Raw genomic sequence first — 5,593 nt, 5'->3', positions numbered from 1 at the left:
ATATATCCTACCACGTCGTTCATGTGAATGTGTCACAAAATAAAGGAAGGAGAATAATATAATAACTAAAGATGTATCCTTTTGCACTAGGATATACACGGCGTGGAAACTCGCCGAATAGTACAACCGTGGACACCCGTCGACGGTCCTTATCCTTATTGTAGCTAACAGCTTTGGGTGTGGAATGGTAAGTCCCGAAATGTTTGTAACAGATCCTATGTAATAGTATCTATTAAACGTATTAATGTAGACGTGTTCATGTAAGCGTATCTCTATAAACATATCAATGTAAACGTATCTCTGTAAGCCTATCTATGTAAACGTATTCATGTAAGCGTATCTATGAAAATGTACTCATGTAAGCATATATATGTAAACGTAGTCATGTAACATGTAATGTATTATTATAGAGTCATGAATGAACTGACTCTTGTGTGATTCCTTGTACTTGGAATTGTAAGTAGTATCTCCTAACTATACCTATTATAGTTACTAGTAATGTACGAGTATAACCGGAAGTATACCTTTGCTACTCAAAGGTACTGAACTGACTAATGGAGCCTTTATACCTATATATGTATACATGATATATAAATAATATTTAGACGACATTCAGACGAGCAACCAATACCCTAAGGCCACATCCCAACGAGGAAAATGAAATAAAGCGAGCTAACCGTCCTAAGTCCTTTAAACATTTCTTATATAACTATACATATATGGGCATGCATTTGACAATATAAAAGCGTAAAAGAAGTTTTATAAAACCTTTGAAAAGTTTAATACTAAGAAACGATGACCTGATGTCAGTTTACAAAACGATTGAAAGTATTTTGTTTGATAAGACAGTTTAAGTATACAGAAAACCTCTATTTGAAAACACCTTTGTAACAGAGTTTGAAAGGAAGCTTATAGTGTGTAAGATAGTTTGATAAAGAGTTTTAAACATGTAAAAATGTTTAAGAAAGTCATTTGAAGAGATCTGGTTGGTAAAACAGTTAACGTATAGTAAATCCATTTGAATGCTAGTTATTAATCACATGTGATTGATATAATAACTGAATACAATTCAACTTGTATCCCCCCCCCATAAAGCATTTATAAACATTTAAAAACATTTAAAAGGTTAATTAAGGGGTATGAACTCACTTGATAGATTGAAGAAAGCGTGACGAAAACCGAGCAGAACTTCTACTCGAGAAAGCGGATTTCTCGGGATTCTCAAGAATATCGGGAGCGTAAAACTTCCTTCCAAACTTGGATATGAAAATCGGGATTTTGGGATGACTCCGAGGGTTGAAACGCAGAGCTTTAGCGCGAGAGAGGGAGGAAATGAGCAAAAATGGTCGGCACCCTCGCATCCCTTTTATAGGGGCTGGAGGTCCTCGGTATGTTGGGCGTACAAGAGTACGCGGGGCGTACTCATGCGTCATGCATGACCGCATCCTCGGTCGAAGCATCGGAGCGACGTGGATGAGCCGGAGCCTAGCATCCGAGTACGCTGGGCATACGAGGATACGCTGGGCGTAACCAGGATTGGTCCGATGACTCCTCCTTCGGATAATATCGGATTTTGAATTTAATTTATATTTTAATTATTTAGTAAACTTCAAAAATTTATATTTTCCTCATACGAACTTCGTTTTCGACGTTCTTTATATCCACGCGTAGGTGAGACTACGATCTACATCTTTCGTTTAGACTCCGTTGGCTAATTTTGAATTTATTTTTAATATTATATTTTTAATAGGTCGGGACAGGAAAAGTCCGTTAAAGTTCCATAGCTTCTTCATCCGACGTCCGTTTTCGTCAGACATTTTACCGTTGCGCTAGTATTGTTGATCCCTTAGATTCTCATTTAGTTTGTGTCAGCTAAAAGTCTCTCGATCTCTATTTCGAGTTTTTAGCTGTCTACTGTTATATCCGTAACTTAGAAAAATCACAACTTCCTCATACGAAGTTAGATTTGGACGTTCTTTTTATGTACGTTTACGGTTTAATGATATCTAAAACTTTCATTTAGATATCTAAGGCTAAAAATTATTGCATTGAAACTTTGCATTTTACGTCTATCAGTGTTGCCGATTTTGCCGAGAATCTTCGGTTGGTCATAACTTCTTCGTTATAACTCGGATTTTAGGGTTCTTTATATGTACGAAAACCTTGATACGATTCCTACTACTTTTTTTTAACCCAAATAAGATTTTAGGAAAGTTAAATTTTGACCTAAAATTGACTTGTGTTACATCATATTGCCTCGAAATATCGGGTTGTCACATCTCTCCATCAAGTCTATATGCATCTCGTAGGGATACATATCCCCATAGGACTTTTGGAATTCGAAGTTCATTGTGGCTATCATGATGCAATGGACTTTCATTGCATCACGCTCATGTGTCTCAAAGACAGCCATCTCTTCGGGAGTAGCAGTTTCAGGATTGATCTTCTCGAGCTTCTCATCGAGAACATACTCTTTGTCCTCGTAACGCGTGATAGTGCGAATGTATCTTATCCGTTCGCTAAAGTTCGATCCATCAAAACTCACTTTTTGGCAAACGCTCATTAGCGTGAATGAGCTAGCAGCAGCGTTGTTTGCGTTAGACATCTACAAATAGAAAGGACAAAGTTTGATTAGAATTGAATCCCTAATTAAACACCCAGAATGAAAAATTAGGGCTAGGATCCAACAACATTATTTACATATTAGAAAAGGGATGTCATAATCCAACACGCAAATAATTTGGAGGTAAGTGAATGACGATTCACTAATTCTTCACCATGAAAAACCTAAGCTTAAGTTTTAAATGTATTGATAATTCCTAGATTTTCTTGGAGATTCACTGAACTTTTCAATGGCATGTTTAAATCTCGATATGCCCCTCTCGTTTGTGATTGGGATGCCGAGGATCACAAAGTGGGTGTGAATAACGATGCAAATCTACATTGTGCCTTCATTGTTACAATCACCTATTCAATGTGTCGGTAAACCACACACGCTCCATCGAACTATGACAAACAATGAACCACCCTTTACCACCTTTGCTTAGAACCAATTAGTGTGTCGGTAAACCACACACGCTCCACTAACTTCTTAGCAAGGGTGCAAAGTGTAATTTCATTGGATTGCATCAATTTCACTTTTGCCTAAAGTAACTAGGATTGTGAATTTTAAAAAAATGTTTAGTTACTTTATTTATATTCATTATACTTATTAATGAGGAGAGGATTTCCCTATCCTACCCGTTCGGCTAACGACCCTCCACCAGTCAAGCAAGCGGTGGGTGTGAGTGTACACCCATTAAGCGCCTTTTTATAGGCAGCAACCTTATATCCACCTTATAGACCGGCTTCGTGAATGAGGCCTACTAACGGTAAGACTAGCATGTTAATTATACATACATATATATATATATATATATATATATATATATATATATATATTAAGCTTGTAATAATATAATAGTATAGGGTGTATTTTAAACATTTCAAAATACTAAGGTTTAATCTTCAATTTAAAATTTTTGAAATTTAATACCATTCAAATTAAAATTTTAAATATTAAAACTCTTGATTTAATAATTATCTCGAATTAAACTATTAATTCAAATTATTAAATCATAAGGGATTATTAAATATTAAAGGATAATTACCAATTAAACAATTAACTTATCCTAATCCCTTTTATCCCTCTAAATTTCGAAAATAATGGGAGGGGATAATTCAAAATCTGTAATTACCATATTTAATGATTAAGAGATAATTACAAGATATTGGATTATCCAAATCCCTCAAATTTAGGATCTTATCTTGGGGAAGGAGGCAAATCTCGAAATCTAAGGGTTTGCAAACCCTAGATTTCGAAATCTTGGATTAAAAGGAAATGATTCAAAAAACCCTTCAAGATTTTCGCAAATTAGGGTTAGGAAACCCTAATCTCGAAATCTATAGCCTCCTAGGGTTTATAGGCAGTAAACCCTAATTTGTCAAGTTCATACAATTGAATAATACTAATTGAAAACAAGTTAACCAAAGGCTCTGATACCACTGATGGGTTTTATACAAACAATCATATGTGTGCATGCAACCCTAGATTTGGATCTATGTTTTCACTATTAGATATACAACTGTATGAACACATGAATAAAACCCTAAAGTATGTTGCTATTTTTGAAAATCATATATGAGATTAAATCACATACCTCTTGTTGTTATATTGTAATAACAATTTAAATCTTCAAACCTTAAGTCTTGAAAGCAAGCACCACAAGTGTAGTGCCTCTAATGGCTCACAAACACCACAAGCAATTGGAGAGGCTATAGAGAGAGAAGAGGAGAGGTAGAAATCGGCCTAGGGATCTCTTAGAAGCAAGTGGGATGATTTCTTAAGGCCTAGGGGTCTTTATATAGGATTGGGATTAGGGTTTCAATCCTTATCCTTATCCAGTTACTTGCCCACCAAGCAACCATAATATAAGCCTTGATAACCCTTATCTCTTGGACCACATGGACGATTTCAAGGATATCCAATCCCTTGAATTCGTCCACCCTTCTCCAAGGATAACCATTGCCTTATTTTGAAACTATCACATAATTACAATTCTGCCCCTCTAGTTTAATTAATTACACCTGATCACAAAATTAATTCCTAATTAATTATTGACCAATATTAATTAAAAAAATATGATGTCACCTTTAATATATTATTATTATAACATATTAATAAATCATAATAACCACTTTCTCTATTTATTTCTCCATTCAAGTTGCTTTGGTGAAGGCAACCCAAAAGGACCATGCACAACCGGGTCAAGTATTTACCAAATATGGCTACGGGCTTAGACACTAATCCAACAGGACATCCCCATGTGGAAATGGGAAGATGTTACTATGAATTTCATCACAAAACTTCCGAGGACTGCTGGGGGAGTGGATTCGATTTGGGTCATCGTGGATCAGTTGACCAAGAGTGCTCATTTCATACCGATCCAGGAGAGCATCTCGCCCAAGAAGTTGGCCGATATCTACATCCGAGAGGTAGTAGCTTGGCATGGAATTCCAATCTCAGGGATTTCGAACCGAGACGAGCGGTTTACTTCCAGATTCTGGAAGAAGTTTCATGATGATTTGGGTACTCGTCTGCACTTCAGCACTGCTTTTCACCAGTAGACGAATGGTCAGAGTGAGCGGACCATCCAGACTCTGGAGGATATGTTGCGGGTGTGTGTTCTAGACTTCGGAGGTAGTTGGGATACTTACCTTCCTTTGGCTGAGTTTTCCTATAATAACAGCTATCATGCGAGTATTGACCATCCTCCCTTTGAGATGTTGTATGGGAGGAAGTTCAGGACCCCTATATGTTCGGGTGAGTTTGGACAGAGGGCCATGGGGAGTACCGAAGTAGTACTCTAGATGACGGAGAGGATCCAACAGGTACGGAGCAGGCTTCAAACTGCTCAGATTCGGCAGAAAATTTATGCCGACAAGCGTCGTTCGAACCTGGAATTCCAAATCGGGGATATGGTACTCCTGAAGGTGTCACCTTGGAAAGGTTTCATCCGATTTAGGAAGCGGGGCAATTTGGGCCCCAGATACA

Source organism: Lactuca saligna, chromosome 5 (genome assembly GCF_052625555.1).
Source record: "Lactuca saligna cultivar CGN05327 chromosome 5, ASM5262555v1, whole genome shotgun sequence".
Taxonomy (NCBI): domain Eukaryota; kingdom Viridiplantae; phylum Streptophyta; class Magnoliopsida; order Asterales; family Asteraceae; genus Lactuca; species Lactuca saligna.
This window is presented reverse-complemented; position numbering follows the sequence as displayed.